The following is a 17,620-nucleotide window of genomic DNA, read 5'->3' on the forward strand; positions in this document are numbered from 1 at the left end:
TCTCCAGGTGTTGAGATGGGGAAGGAGAGAAGCCAAGTGATTATGTCACTGTCTGTCTTTTATACTTTCTTCCAGCTGCTAGAAAGATCCTTCTTGTGACGTGGGGTCAGGCAGTCCTCATTGTGTATGTGCTGTTTCTGAGCAGCCTCTGGGAGAGTGGATTCTTCTTGATGGGCCATCAGTGCCAGTCTGGACAGTGATAGTTGCTCCTTTGTTGTTACGGAAAGGCTAGTTGTGGGTGTTACCAACCTCACAACATATTTCAGTAACACATTTAGCGATACTTCATAACTTCCCATACAAGGATAGTACAAAAAATTCAACAGGATATTAATGTTCAACAAATCAAGACTTCTTAAATGATTCCTCACAAGGCATACTTTGTACAAAAAACATCACAGTCATATCACAGTGGTGAATGTGGGGGTTCCAGGGTGAAACTTGGAGGTACACCGTGTCATAGGGGGGGGCAACATCCCCCATATACTCCCATCTCCATAAATGGCCCCCCTGCAGTTATACCAGTATAAAGAGGCTTATACTGGTATAACTGTATCCACATCAGAGATTGTACTGATTTAACTGTTTCAGTAAAAAATCAGACCAAGAGTTAAACTGGTACAAAAACTGTGGGAACTAAGCCTTAGCGTCTATGACAGTGAGCTCATTGGAACCTCTTGGGTGCTCAGCAGTTTTGAAAATCGGGCAATGTATTTAAGGCTGGAATTGTCAAAGGAGCTTGAGGAGTTAGGTGAAGTTCCCATTGAAATAGGATTTGGGCTCCTAATTCCCTCAGGCTCCTTTGAAATCTAAGCCTGCATGTCTAAAAGTGATTTAAGGTGGTTGACTTTAGGTTCCTGTTTCTGAAAATCTTGGCCTCAGGAAGCTCCACTGCAGGAACTATTTTATTTAGATGATGCCATTCAGCAGAAACATTCTGTGAAGGGCAAATTCTCTGGTTTATGCTTGTGTGTTTATCATTTAGCAGTGCCGCATAGCAGAAAGAGGTTCTTTCAGCACTTGCACTGTGGACTGGAATGCAAAGATAAACTGTTTGTTAAAGGGACACCATTGTTTCCATCTGGAAGGTTTTTTGACTTACTATTGCTCCAACTAACACGAAAGTTAGAACTCTGGTTTTCAGTTTGTTCATGTAGTCCATTTGAGAGTACTTTGTACATAGTCTGTTTCACAGGAGCCGCCAGACTGGATCAGACCTGAGATCCCTCTAGCCCAATGTTCTATCTCTGATGCTTCAGAGGAGGGTGTAAGAAGCAGCAGGCAGATGTGAGGGTAATCTGCCCCCCACATTATGTCTCTTCCTAGTCTCCAGTAGTTATTGACTGGCTGAAGCCCTAAAGCAGGAGATTTAATATCCCTTCCAAAAGTTTTGTCATAATTAATTATAATTCTGGACATTCTTGTTTTCCATATAAATGTCCAATCTCTTTTTGAATCTTGCTAAGTTCTTGGCCTCAGTGACTTCCTGTGAGTTCCTCTGAGTTCTAATTACACGGGTTGTGTGAAAAAGTGTTTTCTTTTATCAGTATTGCATTTCCCACCTTTCAATTAAATTGAATGTCCCCTTGTTCTTATAAGAGAAAGAGAACAGAAATTCTCAATCTACCTTCTCTAAACCCATCACTATTTTATGTAATTATATAATTTTATCATGTTCTCTCTTTATCATCTCATGATCTTCCAGGTGTTTTATTATTCTGTTTTTAATTATCATTTCAAACAGTTTAGCAAGTGCAGATTTAAAGGCTTTTTTAAAAAACATCCTTCCTACACCATTGTTCCCACACAGGATGGAAATCAATTTCTTCTTCAAGAGATGTCCCTCTGGGTGCTCCCTTCGCTCGGAGATTTTGACAGCAGCACTCGTACCGGTCGCGCACGCACAGAGCCTACCCCACATGTCGAGCGTGCTTTAATAGTACACATGTGTGACCGGTCTCCTCAGTTCCTTCTCTACCGTCCCTGGCCTGAGACGGAGCTCAGCAGACACGTTAGAGAAATTCTCTCTCCCTTTGTTCAACTATTTTCCCTTTTAGTTTAGCTTCCCATTAATAGTTAGATACCATTTCCCCCCCTCTTTTTTCTTTTAAAACCAGCCAACCAAAAAGACCCAACCCTTTTTTACTTCCTCTCATCTGCATTTTTGCTTTGCCATTTTGTACTTGACCTTGTCTTCCTTTTGGCCCCGTCCTTCTCTCTAGAGGGTGGCCTTTGCGGTTGCAGTGGGTGGGCCTTGTGAGGGGTTTCCCTCCAGCTGAGGGCAGATAGACAAAACACCTTCCATCAGCAGAGAGGGGGAGAGAGGCAGGGAAAAGTGGAAAAACAAAAGCAGATGATCACCAGGTCTAATCCTGCCAGGTGCTAGTCTTGCGTTCTCTCAGTCCCCTCTGAAATCAGCAGGAGTTGAGGGTTTTCTGGGCATTCATTTGTCTTGATGGCTTTGGCTATGAGTGGCAGCTCCTGATGAGCAGCCATGCGCCACTCAGGAAAGATGGGGCAAGCAAAGAGAGAAATCAGTCATCGCTGGATCCAGGGGTGGGAGCGTGGTGACGTGCACCCAAGTAGCTAACCAGCTGGCAGGGCGTCGCAGAGTGTGAGAACAAAAGGCAAAGGAGACACCCTGAGTAAGTCACATGGGGATAGATTTCCTGAAGGTCACCCCACTCCCCATTTAGGTCCCCATTAGGGACCTCAATCAGGGGCCAGAGTCCCCTGCAAGCAAGCATTTTGGACTCCAGTTTCTTCTGAAAATCCAGCCCTAAGGGCCTGTGGATGCTCAGCGCTTCTGAAAATTGAGGCCTCCCTGTGCCTTCATTTCTGCCTTTTGGCCAATGGAGATAACAACACACCAGGGTGAGGAGTGTGGGGTAGGTACTGCAGTGAGGGTACTCCCCATAGCACAGGGGCATCTCAAGGTTTAATTCACTAACATTAGGGAGTGCTTTGACAGCTTTGGATAAAAGGCCTTATAGAAAGGCAGCGTATGGGTCATATTTAGGCAGTGAAAGGGTCCTGCTAAGACGGGATGTTCTGTCATTGCCAGAGAACCCCACAAATGCTCACTTGCTGTTGTGTCTTGTCTACCCATCAGCTCAGACTCAGAAAGTGACGCTCTCCTAGGACTGCAATAAATGCGACCTTCCAAAACACTGGCTGGTAATATTTGGTGAGGATGAAGGATGTGGCTAGGTCAGAATTTTTTGGTGGGGCCCTGGTCCTAGGTTTAAACTAAGGAGCTCATTGAAAGTTCTCCTCAGTCCTCCACAATGGCTGCTGGCCTGTGGGAGCTTCCTTAAAGTTGTGCTTTTTCTACTGCTGTAGTCTGGGGTACAGGAGCAGCGGCCCTGGCAAGGGTCTCTCCCCCCAAAGAGCTCCTCTGTTAAATTAACAGCTGCCAGTGGTTCACAGAAGTAGGATGAAGGTAAATGTATTTTGCTCTGATTTAATATTCTCATTCTTTGCAGCGGGTCAGGTTGCCATGTCCCGCAGTGGAAGGAGCATGCTGAATTTCATGCTGGATTGACAGTCATGGGCTTAAACTCCTCTCATTATCCCCAGAACAGGGACAGCAGCAGTGCCAGGAGGGCAGACAACAATGTTCCAGCCAAACATTTTTCTGAAGGAAAATTGGGGTTTTCAACTAAACGAGCATTTTCATAGAAAGCTGCTGCTTTCCTCAAAAATCTTTGATTTTTGGGGGGGTAGGAGTAAGGGGGGGAGGTTGGAAACCGAAAAATGTTGGTTGAAAACTGAAAATATTTCAATTCTCAGCAGTTTTAAGTCAAAACTTCTGGTTTCCGGCAGTTTGTGGCCAAAAATTGTTCTGAGTTTTGGTAGAAAATTTTCAGTTTGGGGGAAACCTCCACAAAAATAAAACAAATTTAATTGTTGGTGAAATTTTCCATGGATCCCCCCCCCCATACGCCGACATTTGCCAGCCAGCTCTGAATGCAAGTTTCCCTATTTCTAACCCACTAAGGTGTCCCAACACGCTCCTTGAAGGGCCACCTAGGGCTGCTAAGAGCTGGACAGTCACCACACCCCATTCAGCAGCTACTCGGAGACAGCCGGTCATGGCGATGGCCTGCGTGATGCGCACGCTTGTCTGACGCAATCTGCACTCCTTTAGTTTTCTTCATTGATGATGGTGGAGCCAAATCTACCTGGAGGCTGTGGAGCAGCTGCACCTTGTACGTGCAACAGCTGGAGCAGCCCATCTGGCTTCCAGCATGCCTGGCTCTCCAGGCTTTAAGCACTGCTCTAACTGCAATGATGCCGTCCCCCTTTCAGGCGGCCATTCAAAATGTATTAAATGTTTGGGGGAGTCCCACATCCCCCCCAAATGTGCCCACTGCAGCAAGCTCAAATCCAGGGCACGCAAGGACAGGGAGCTGAGGTTAAAACTGCTCCTCTTGCAAAAATCTTTAGGACCAGCCTCAGATCCAGGCGCCCACTCTGCTGCACACTGCAGTCCCCTGCCTCAAAAAAGGGAAAGGAAACTTTAAAAAAATGGCAGCCTCTTTCACCCGCAAAGGGTATTTTGAGGAATAAGAGTTCGCCGGGCAGATCTACCACCTCCCTCCGGGCGCTTCTCTGGCTGAGTTCCTTTGATGCTCCAGTGCTGAAGCTTCAGGCTTTCAGGTGCCTGCCTCTCTCACGGCACCGTTCGGCACCGCAACGAAAGCAGGTGCTGACGCATATTAGCCTGTCTGACCTCGCACAGGCTCTTCTCACTCTCCGGCACCGTCAGCCTCTGTCACAAGGGTGGGAGGGACAGCTCAGTGGTTTGAGCATTGGCCTGCTAAACCCAGGGTTGTGAGTTCAATCCTTGAGGGGGCCATTTAGGGATCTGGGGCAAATATCGGGGATTGGTCCTGCTTCGAGCAGGCGGTTGGACTAGATGACCTCCTGAGGTCCCTTCCAACCCTGAGATTCTATGATTCTAAGGCTCAGGACACTGGCGCAGAGGAACCCTTCTTCACAACAAATTCCTCTCACGCAGCCCTCACCTCACAGAGGTGCTGCGGCACCGCAATTCACACAGTCAAGGGGCCTGCTGGTGTCACCTCTCTTTTAGTCACCCCTACTTAACACCTACTTCTCTCCGCAAAAAGAAAAGGAGTACGTGTGGCACCTTAGAGACTAACCAATTTATTTGAGCATAAGCTTTCGTGAGCTACAGCTCACTTCATCGGATGCATACTGTGGAAAATACAGAAGATGTTCTTATATATCCAAACCATGAAAAAATGGGTGTTTACCACTACAAAAGGTTTTCTCTCCCCCCACCCCACTCTCCTGCTGGTAATAGCTTATCTAAAGTGATCACTCTCCTTACAATGTGTATGATAATCAAGTTGGGCCATTTCCAGCACAAATCCAGGTTTTCTCCCCACCCCCCCTCCAACAAACCCACTCTCCTGTTGGTAATAGCTTACAGACTAACACGGCTGTTACTCTGAAACCTGTCTTTATTAAGTCCATGATTATTAATGTCTAGCAAAGTTATTAATTTAAGTTGCTAGGCTCATCTTTTGAAGATGTGCTGATTTCTTTTGAGGATGTAAGTTAACCTGATTGACCTTCCCAATCATGCTCAGCATACCCTGGCTCTCCCTCCACAATCCAAGCATTTCGTGGAGGGCATGAATGTGATTCAAATCTGATTATTGTCAGTATTAGTGTCTAGTCCAATCAGGAGCCAAGAACATTAGATGCAATATGGGCAAGGCCACTATTGTCTGTGCACTGCATGCTCTGAGCAAGGATCATTCCCCAATTCCAGTGAAATACAAGGACTTTGCGGATGTATTTGATAAAATAAATGCCAGTGCCCAGCCCGCACATAAGCCTTACAACTGCTCCACTGATCTTCAGCTATGGGCCAAAATCGTCATTGGGTGAATTTACTCTTTGTCAGAATCTGAACTCAGGGCCCTCCAGGAATACCTCAATGAAAATCTAATAAAGAATTTTATGGATCCTTCTGTGTTCCCTTCCAGGGCCCCAATCCTGTTTGCCAAAAAAAAAGAAAAAGATGGTATCCTGCACTTTTGGGTAGACTGTCGAACACTGAACAATATCACCATTAAGAATAAATATCCCTTGCCATTGATCAGTGAACTACTGGAGAGGGTCATCTTGACTAAAATTTTCAATCACCTGTATGGTGTCGATAGACTACTCTGGAGTTGAGAGGGTGATGAATGGAAAACAGTCTTTCATACTCGTTATGGACATTTTCAGTACCCTGTTATACCTTTTGGTTTCTGTAACACCCTTGCCATGTTCCATAACTTGGCTAATGATTCAGGTGTGTTCTAGACCAATATGTTGTAATCTACCTAGATGACATTCTTACTTTCTCAGAAAACCAAACCCTACATGACCAGCATGTTAGGTTAATGCTCTAACATCTTTGAGCAAATGGAAATGATCTGTATGGGAAACCTGAGAAATACGAATTTGACTGCACCTCTGTGGACTTCTTGTATGTCATTTCTCCTGGAGGAATAAGCATGGATCCCAGAAAAGTCTCTGTGATTTTGATTTGGACTACACCCAAGAGTATCTGGGATGTCCAGTGCTTCCTAGGATTCACCAATTTCTATAGACAGTTCATTCAAGGATTCTCGCAAGTGGTATTTTCTGTTATCCAGGTGCCATGGAAGAATTCCACTGTCAGGAGTAAAGCCTGCATCTGTGCCCGCTCAGTATTCCTGATACCCTAACAAGCCAACTAGGCTGCTTGATGAACCACACTGTCTGATTGGCTGAGGAAGCTAGTAGGCTCGTTCTTAAGTTCAGCAGCAGGGGTAGCTCGCTGGCTGCTTAAAGCACATGCCTGTGGACTCTCTGCCTCTATGTGCTTATCTCTCACCAAGCATTGCTCCTGTTCTGCTTCTCTACAGAATCAGCCCAGATCCAGCCCTGCCCCCAGTCTTGTTCCCATCCTGTCCCAGCCTTGCTTCCGTCTCAGAACCAGCTCTGCTTCTGCCTTCCCTGACTTCTGGTAATATAGCTCTGAACCTTGGCTCTGATATCTGATTCCAATTCTGTCTTCACCCTTGGCTCTGGCATTTGGACTCTGATGCTAGTTCTGATGTTTGGCCTTGCTTCCTGGTTCTGGCCCTGTCTCGGCCCCTGGCTCTTGCATTCAGATTCTGACCACTAGACCTGACTCCCACTTCTACCACTAGGTATGACCACCTACAATCCGGTCTCCTGACATCCACTTTCTCCTGGACAGCAGAAGCCCAGTTGGCTTTTGATTGGCTGAAGAAAGCCTTTACCTCTGCCCCCATCCTAGTACACCCAGATCCTTCACAACCCTTTGTCATCACAGCAGATTCATTTGCCTAAACAATTGGGTCAGTGCTATCACAACAACATGGGCCCACAAATGACCTCCAGCCTCGCACCTTCTATTCAAAGAAATTGACACCCTAGGAACAAATGATGAAATCTATGCTAAGGAGTTACTGGCCATCAAGGCTGCATTTCAGAAGTGGCATCACCATCTAGAACAGGAGTGGCCAACCTGTGGCTCCGGAGTTCTTCAGAACTTAATATGCGTCTCCTTGTCTAGGCACCGACTCCGGGGCTCAAGCTACAGGCGCCAACTTTCCAATGTGCTGGAGGGTGCTCACTGCTCAACCCCTGGCTCTGCCCCAGGCCCTAACCCCACACCACCCCTTCCCGCCCCCTTGTCTGAGCCTGCCGTGCCCTCGCTCCTTCCCCTCCCCCCCAGCCTCCTGCACGTAAAACAGCTGATCGGGAGGTGCAGGGAGGGAGGGGGAGGTGCTGATCGGCAGGGCTGCCGGTGGGTGGGAGGCGCTGGGAGCAGGATGGGGGAGCTGATGGGGGTGTTGCTGACATATTGCTGTGGCTCTTTGGCAATGTACGTTGGTAAATTCTGGCTCCTTATGAGATTCAGATTGGCCACCCCGATCTAGAAGGTATATGTTTTCCAGTCAAGGTGTTCACATATCATAAAACCTGGAACATCTCCAAAGTGCCACAGCCTGCAACCAACGTCAACCTAGATTCACCTTCACCCAGACTTACAGATCCGGAAACCAATATGGCAAACCCAGTGTGTTATCCTGCAAGGAGGAGTACCTCGGTAAGGGGGCTAAACTCCCAGACCTGCCACTATATTCAGTTCCTGCCATTTTGTAAATGCTCTGGCCAAACACCAATCTTTTGGCTCTTGTAAAGTCCTCTCTGCCCATGATCCACTCGCAATGACATCGGTGTCAGCCAATTCTGACATGAAATTATGAGTCAAAAATGAAGTACTCTGGTTCAGGGATCACATTTATGTCCCTGATGGACCATCTCATCTAGCCATACTCCAGCTGTGCCATGATTTCATGCTGGCAGGCCACTTTAGGTGCTGGAAGACGTGAAGTTGATCTCTCACAACTGTTGGTGGCCAAAACTATTCTTATCCATCAAATCTTACATTGCTTCCCATGAGACTTTTGGCCAGACAAAGACCCCCTGTGCCAAACTTTAAAGTGCCTTCATCCTACTTCGACCCCACTCCCACCCTGGGCATCTATCTCAATGGAATTAATCACTGATCTCTCCAACTCTCAGGGTTGCACAGCTATATTGGCTATTGTCAAAATTGTGCACTTTGTGCCTTGTCAGAAGATCCATACTGCAGAAGCAATGGCTCATTTGTTTTGTGTCCAGATCTTCAAGCTCCATGGGTTACCAGCCGATATTACATTTGATTGTGGGTCACAATTTGTCTCCCATTTTTCGACAGAATTGTTCAAACTCCTGGAAGTCACCCTATGCATTTCCTCTGCTTACCACCCACAGACAGACGGACAATCAGAATGGGTAAATCAAATTCTAGAACAATATCTCTGCTGCTTTATCAACTACTGTCAGGGTTCCCTCCCCACGCTGAACTCTAGGGTACAGATGTGGGGACCTGCATGAAAGACCCCTAAGCTTATTTCTACCAGCTTAGGTTAAAAACTTCCCCAAGGCACAAATCCTTCCTTGTCCTTGGATGGGTACTGCTGCCACCACCAAGTGAGTTATATGAAGATTCAGGAAAAGATCCACTTGGAGTTCCTGTTTCCCTAAAATATCCCCCCCAAGCCCCTTCGCCCTCTTTCCTGGGGAGGCTTGAGAATAATCTACCAACCAAATATTCTTTAAAAACAGAACTTTATTATAAAGAGAAAAAAAAGTAAAAGAAACGCTTCTGTAAAATCAGGATGGAAGGTAACTTTACAGGGTAATCAGATTCAAAACACAGAAGATTCCCCTCTAGGCAAAACTTTAAAGATACAAAAAAACCCCCAGGGATAAACCTCCCTCTTAGCACTGGGAAAATTCACAAGCTCAAAACAAAAGATAATCTAACGTGGCTTGCCTTATTTACTTACTCTTTTTGCAATATTGAGACTCATTTTAGGATAATTTTAGGAGGAGTTTTCTGACCTGATGCTTCTCTGCTTCCCCAGAGAACACACAACACAGAGCACAAACAAAGCCTCCCTCCCCCCCTTCCGATTTGAAAGTATCTTATTTCCCCATTGGTCCTTTTGGTCAGGTGCCAACCAGGTTATTTGAGCTTCTTAACCCCTTACAGGTAAGGAGGAATTCTAGGCTACCCTTAGCTGTATGTTTATTACAACTACCATCAAATGATTGATTCTGAGTTCTATCTTTTGCTGAATTTGCCTACACTCAGTCCAATCAAAGATCATCTCACCAAAGTCCCTTCTATGCCAATTATGGCTTCCACCCCAGTTTCCATCCATCCATACTGCCACTCTCCCAAGTACTCGGAGCCTCTGATTTGATTCAACATCTCTACCACATCCAGGAGGAATTAAAATTACACTTAAACTCAGCCAAGGAGAGCTACAAATGATATGCTGACCTCCATCAACAGGACCTCCTCCCATGGTAATCGGAGACAATGTATGGCTCTTGACTCAACACTTGGATGCTGCCCGATTCATGAGGAAACGAGACCATCATTACATTGGACCAATCTGGATCACTCAACAGATCAAGCTCCAGTTACCTCATACCATGAAAATCCAGTATTCCATGCTTCCTTGTTGAAGAAATATATGGATAACTCCCTTCTGGACACAACCAACCACCTTCACCGCCCTCCCGCTCCCATGGTTCAGGGGCAGGAAGAATACATTGTGAGACATATTCTGGATTCTAAGCTACTCCAAGGACAACACATGTATCTAATGGATTGGGAAGGATATGGCCCAGCTAACCATTTGCAGGAGCCGGCCAGCAACAGACATGTACCCAATCTCCTTCAGGAACTCCATCAGTCAGACCCAGTGATATACCTGAGATACATCAATGATATTTTCATCCTCTGGACAGACAACCTAAATTTCCTCACAGATTTCTACCACAACTTCAGCAATCATCACCCAATTGTCAAACTCTGTCTCGAACATTCCCACACAAGTATCAATTTCCTGTACATCACAATCAACTTCAACAGTAGAATCAGCTATACACAAGAAACTCATGAATCACCATGCTTATCTTCACAGATCCAGCAACCACCCCAAACACACCAAGAAATCTGTTAGCTACAGCCAGGCACTCACATACCACAGAATATGCTCTGAGGAGAAAGTCCAGGGTACACACCTTAACACACTTAAAACTGTCTTCACAAAACAAGGGACAAATAGATAGCATCATGGAATGGGCCCCCCAAATACCCCCAAAGAATCTGCTTCAATATGAAAAAAACCTAACCACACACCCCTAGTTGTCACATAGAATAGCAGGGTTGGAAGGGACCTCAGGAGGTCATCTAGTCCAAGCCTCTGTTCAAAGCAGGACCAATCCCCAATTTTTGCCCCAGATCCCTAAATGGCCCCCTCAAGGATTGAACTCACAACCCTGGGTTTAGCAGGCCAATGCTCAAACCACTGAGCTATCCCTTCCCCATACCACCCCACAGCAAAACCTATACATAGTATCATTAAACAGCCCCACCCAACCTTGCCAAGCTCATCATCAGAAGCAGGCTCTCCACAAAACAGGACCACCAAAGCAAAGTGGCACCAGACCCTGTGATAACAACAGATGCAAAACTTATAGGCATAGCTCCACTGCTACAATTGTCAATACCACAGACAACACATCTTTCAAGTCCATAGGTCCTACACATGCCTATCACAACATTCGGTGTTCTTCATCCTCATCCATCCTAAATGCCACAATAACAACTGTGTGATTGAAATGAGACAATCACTACACTCTCAAATGAACTCACACAGAAAAATGAAAAAAGACAAAAACACCGTGTTGCCCTTGGGTGAACACTTTTCACAAAATGGTCATGCCATATCTGACCTCTCAGTCCTCATCCTCAAAGGAAATCTGCAGTACTCCTTCAAAAGACAAGACTGGCAGCTTAAATTCCTAACTTTGCTAGACACTAACAATTATAGACTTAATAAAGACACTGGATTTCTGGCTTATTACAACAGTCTGTAACTCAGTAACTCTGCCCTCCTGCAGATGTGTTAACTCAACACTTCATCTTGAATGATCTCTTACAATGTGTGTTAACTACTTGTGTTGTTAACTACAACCTGTTTCACCTTGTATTTAGCAGTAACACTGTGAGTACCTTTTCTAGACTGAAGAAGAGCTCTGCAAACACGGAAGCGTCTTTCTTTCACCAACAGAGATTGATCCAATCCAAAATATTACCTCACTCACCTTATCTTGCTAATGTGGGACTGTAAAGGTATCATGTTTACTGCTTTCCCACATCCACTTGTCTGTAACCCTGTCAAAGAAGGAAATTAGGTTGGTTTGGCATTATTTGTTCTTAACAAATCCCATTTTGGCTATTACTTATCACCTGGTTATCCTCTAGGGGCTTACAAATTGGTTGTTCAAAAATTTGTTCCAATATCTTTCCAGGTATCAAAGTTAGGCTGACTGGTCTATAGTTCCCCGGGTCCTCTATGTTCATGATCTTCAGGCCTCAGAAGATCATGGCTGAAATGAGACAAAATCAAATTAGAAATACAAAATGTTAACAATGAGAGTTATTAATTACTGTACCATACTACCAAATAAGGTGGTGGATTCTTCATCTCTTTAAATCTTCAGATCAAGACAGGATGCCTTTCTGGAAGATATACTTTAGCCAAACACAAGTTATTAGGCTCAATACAGGAGTAACTACATGAAATTCTATGGCTTGTGCTTTACAGGAAGTCAGACTATATAATGTCCCATCTCGTTTTAAAATCTGTGCATTAAACCAATTATTAGCCCATCCACTCTTCCTGCTATGCAGACTTCTTGCTCAAATTCCAGAGTGATGTTAAACTGAATCAAATAAACCTTCCAGGGAGTTTTCCACTCAAAGATAATGGGACTTTTGTATAATTTATTGTTATTATTTTGTATTGTATTATATTACTCAAGCTTAGACAATCTCCCCTCTATCCTCTGGGGTTCTGTGAGCTACCAATGAGGTAGAAAAGTGTTGTCCTGTCTTACTTAAGTTCTTTTACTGGCCCAATTTCTCGTCCAGGTGGCTGACTCCCACAGTGGTTGGTGACCCTTGGAGTTCCTTCTCAAGGTGAATTTTAAGTTCCTTAAGCCCATCTCTCTAAGCAAGTTCTGAATTGGCCAAAGGTTTCTTGTTCATCACTATTTCCTGGAAAACCTTTTGGTCCTTGGTAATGAGGTTGACGGTCACCTCATCAATCCATCTTGCCTGTCCAGACTGGGATTCTTGTAGCTGGGCTTCCAAATATGCCTGGACACTTTGTAGCTGCTGCCCCAAACTGTTCCTATTTCTGACCTCAGGTCATCTCCTCCGTCCTTTCTGGGCAACCTCTAGATGTTTCAAAGTCTCTAGCTCTTGTTTTAGGTCTTGTTTTAGTTACTTTTGGCAGCTTTCAGTGTCTCTTGGACAGCTTTGATTTCTGCTAGCACATCTATTATTTGCTCCATCTGGGTTCAACAGGGAAAACAGCTCACAATTTCTGTGTGGTACCAAAACAATTACAAACAATATGTAAAAACAAACAAAACCCCGCTAATGTGGAAAAAAGCTTCAGAAATGAGCTCCAGTTAAAGAAAATGTTAATGTGCAGATCTTGCCCTCCCATGTTAAAATCCACAGAAGAGGAGAGAGGAAATGTGAGGTTCCTGTGCAGAGTTTTCCTGGGATCATTTTGTTGTCCCTCGTCCCCAGTTTGGTCAGTGGGTCAGTCTTTAAGACCTGGATAGATCTTGATGGATGTGGTGGAAGTACAAGGGGCTCTCCTCCTGTGACTCTTATGAAATGCACTAAAGAATACTCCACAAAGCCCCTGCACTGCCCAGTTGTATATTAGGATCTTAAAAAAATGAAGGAATTTCCCACACAGAAAATGTTGCTAAGGCAATGCAAAGGTACATGCACACTGTGATGCAATGTACCTCAAAACAGCACCTTGTCTAACCCCCATAGTTGTCATTTGTATATAGTTGTGATATGTCATACAAAGGATGCCATGTAAGGTATCATATGAATGGTCATGACTGCTGAAACTCATTATTCTGTCAAAATATGTATATCGTTATTGTGCATGAAGTTATAGGCTTTTGCTGTATGGTTGTTATTTAAATATGTTGTGAGTCTGGGAGACGCCCACGTCTGGCTCTCACATGGCAACAAGGGTTGTGACCCACACCCAGGCAGGTGATAAATGACCACTGACCAGCAGGGGAATTGTAAATAAGAGACTTATAATTCAATAGAAGACAGCTGTGCAAGCACCACACACTGGGGATTGCTCATCTCTGTGACTCAGGAAGGTCCACCAGGACATGTCTGGGCCAGTATCTTTCCTGGGACATGAATTGAGAGTATAAAATAAGGGACAGTGGCATCATGAGACCACATCTCTCTTCCCCCACCTACTCTGAAGGCAACAAGATCACTGGGAAGATAAAGACTTTGGACTGAGGAGACTGGTCCCAGGCTGAGAAGGAAATTCAGCCTATATATTAAGAATTGTGAGAGTAGGGTGAGAAAAACTGTTTTCATGCAAATCTTGCTTAGTCTGATAAAGTTCAGGATTTAGACTGAAATTTTATTTATTATTTCTTATATAACAATCTCTGACCTCTGTGCCTAACACTTATAATCATTTAAATCGATCTTTCTTTCTTTTGTTAATAATCTTATTTTAATGTTTTATTTTAACCAGTGAGTTTGTCTAAAGTGCTTGGGGAATCTGGTCAGATTACAAAAGCTGGTACATGTCCACTATCTTTTGGCAAAGTGGCAAACTAATTAGTGAACTTGTACTGTTCATGAGAAGTCTTGAGCAGTGTAAGACAGGACATTTCTGGAGTACAAGATTGAGTCTGGGGGAAATATGCTGGCATCTCCCTGTATACAGTTCATGAGTGGCTTGGAGAGCATTCATACAACTTCACTGAGTTTGTCTCTGTATGGTAAAGGCTGTGTGAGAACAGGCACCTGGAGGGGTTTGGCTTCTCACCAGCATAACATTGTGAGAGAAAGCTCAGGCTGGAGAGTTAAGGGGGCAAAGTTTTCCCGCCATTCATGTTGTACCCTGTGGATCCGTCATACACATTAATGTTTTAATCTGCGTTGCCTTTCAGGAGTTTTAGAGTTAAAAACATGTTAGAAACCCAGAAGTTCAGAATTAAGATAGCACTTCCACAGCAAACCACAGAACGGTAACTGTCTTTACATCTCTTAGCACAGTGCAGCTCGATTCTGTGATTGGTGCCACTGTGATATAAATATTTACTAGCAATAAGTAGACCTCAAAGCCTCCAGAAGCACCTTATCATTGCAGTGCACTACCTATGAACCATTAACCTTTCTCATAGAAATAACTTTTAACTTTAAGAAAAGGAGTACTTGTGGCACCTTAGAGACTAACCAATTTATTTGAGCATGAGCTTTCTTGAGCTACAGCTCACTTCATCGGTTGCATAAAATGGAAAATAGAGTGAGGAGATTTATATACACACAGACCATGAAAAAATGGGTGTTTATCATACACATTGTAAGGAGAGTGATCACTTAAGATGAGCTGTTACCAGCAGGAGAGTGGGGTGGGGGGAGAGAAAACCTTTTGAAGTGATAATCAAGGTGGGCCATTTCCAGGAGATAACAAGAACATCTGAGGAACAGTGTGTGTGTGTGTGTGTGGGGGAGGAATAAACAAGGGGAAATATTTTACTTTGTATAATGATTCAACCACTCCCAGTCTCTATTCAAGCCTAAGTTAATTGTATCCAATTTGCAAATTAATTCCAATTCAGCAGTCTCTCGTTGGAGTCTGGTTTTGAAGTTTTTTTGTTGAAGAATAGTCACTTTTAGGTCAGAAATCAAGTGACCAGAGAGATTGAAGTGTTCTCCGACTGGTTTATGAATGTTATAATTCTTGACATCTGATTTGTGTCCATTTATTCTTTTACGTAGAGACAGTCCAGTTTGACCAATGTACATGGCAGAGGGGCATTGCTGGCACATGATGGCATATATCACATTGGTGGATGTGCAGGTGAACGAGCCTCTGATAGTGGGGCTGATGTGATTAGGCCCTATGATGGTGTCCCCTGAATAGATATGTGGACCCAGTTGGCAACGGGCTTTGTTGCAAGGATAGGTTCCTGGGTTAGTGGTTCTGTTGTGTGGTGTGTGGTTGCTGGTGAGTATTTGCTTCAGGTGGGGGGGGCTGTCTGTAGGCAAGGACTGGCCTGTCTCCCAAGATTTGTGAGAGTGATGGGTCGTCCTTCAGGATAACTCTTCACAGTCTGTTTTGGACTTAACTATCTTGAGTAATTTTGTATTGTGTGCAAACTTTGCCATCTCACTGTTTACCCCTTTTTCCAGATCATTTATAACAGTGGTTCTCAAACTTTTGTACTGGTGACCCCTTTCACATAGCAAGCCTCTGAGTGTGACCCCCCTAATAAATTAAAAATGCTTTTTTATATATTTAACACCTTTATAAATGCTGGCGGCAAAGCGGGGTTTGGGGTGGAGGCTGCCAGCTCGCGACCCCCCATGTAATAACCTGGTGACCCTCTGAGAGGGTCCGACCCCCAGTTTGAGAACACCTGATTTATAAATATGTTGAACACTGGTCACAGCAAACCACTATTTACCTCTTGGTATTATTACGGTAGCAATAGCAGTAGATAAAGTTGTCTAGCACTTTTTGTTGAAACCTCTGTTTTCATTTACTTATAACTTGGCCAAACTTGAATGCTTCAGGCTGAAAATTTCTACTCTGGGTCTGTGCCAAGATTGAGTTTTTTTGAATGTTTCAGCAAAAAATGATTCAGTTGTTTCTGAAAACAAGATTATTGAAGAGTAAGTTGTTTTGTCAATGTTAAATATTTTCCCAACCATTTCCATGGACAGGTCTCTTGCCTCCATTTGTTTTTAGCAGATGTTTGAAATTTGGCAAGGGACAGTTCTTAGGTCACACGTGTTGCGCTCTTGAAAATCTGTCCAGATTTGTCTGTTATAACTCTCACAACATCACCATTTATACGTGCCCAGTGGTACTTGTTAAACACTTCCCCATTCATTTTCTGAAAGTTCTAACTGTGCTGTGCATGTTCTCATGTCTCAGTGAGCCTCCTCCTCCTCCTTTATGCACATAGCCCATGTGTAGCTAGATCTCCAGACAAGACACAGGCAAAAGGGACCCTCCTCTTTCTTCTTAAATTACCTTTGAAATTGCTTGTCTGTTCTTATAGATAAGCAGTCTAATTACAATAGAGCAGGGTCAATCATTATCTGCTGGAGGGGGGTGGCCTACTGTGTTTTCAATTTACATTAGTTTGCAAAAGTAGATAGCAAGGAGGAAAGCCAGAATTCAGAGAGCTGTCTGGGGGTTGGGGTGAGCCACAGCCATTCCCTATCTCAGCTCCCCTTGAAGTTCAGTCCATTTGTCATTGTTGCTGGCCATCCAGAATACCTTGCAGCGAGGAACACACTGTCTATTTCCCATTCTTTCCCTATCACAATCGTCATATTTTCACCAGTAACGTCGACTATCCCTATTGCCATTATGGAGGTAGTGGTAGTTGTTGATTCTGTTGCTTCAGTGCCTTGGACCTGGGGTCTGGCTGCAGCCATTTTGTTTGGTCTAAAGTGCTATTTTTCCCCCTCATTCCTTTTTTTAGCAGACTGTAACTACCGGTCCATTTGACTAAAGAGAGCTCTCTGTAATAGTTTCACCTGTGCTGGAAAACTCTTAATACTTAAAAATCCTCTTCTCCGTAGCTGATTTTTGGCTGGATCTAGAGGGAGTGGAGTCAGAGATTGCATTAATTGCTGCAGCTTGCGAGGCCAGTTCTTGGCTATTTAAATCTTTGTTCTGAAGGAGCTGCTTTGGTCACTCAGCCACACAGAATGTAGTAGGTGGTGCACTGGTATTTCCATTTCCTTCATGGTCTTGTCTCTCTAATGTTGAAAAATTGGAAAGGGTTCTAAAAAGAGCTATAAGAATAATCTGAGGTCTGGAAAGCCTGTGTTGTAGTAGGAGACTAAAGAACATCAATCTAT

The 17,620-nt window shown here is 44.2% G+C and overlaps 1 protein-coding gene across 5 annotated transcripts in view; it reads left to right on the forward strand.

The window, feature by feature from the left end:
- The window catches only part of FEZ1 (fasciculation and elongation protein zeta 1), a 164,855-nt gene that overhangs the window by 37,365 nt on the left and 109,870 nt on the right, over positions 1–17,620 (forward strand). The window lies entirely within an intron of this gene.

This window comes from Lepidochelys kempii, chromosome 22 (assembly GCF_965140265.1).
Source record: "Lepidochelys kempii isolate rLepKem1 chromosome 22, rLepKem1.hap2, whole genome shotgun sequence".
Lineage (NCBI taxonomy): Eukaryota > Metazoa > Chordata > Testudines > Cheloniidae > Lepidochelys > Lepidochelys kempii.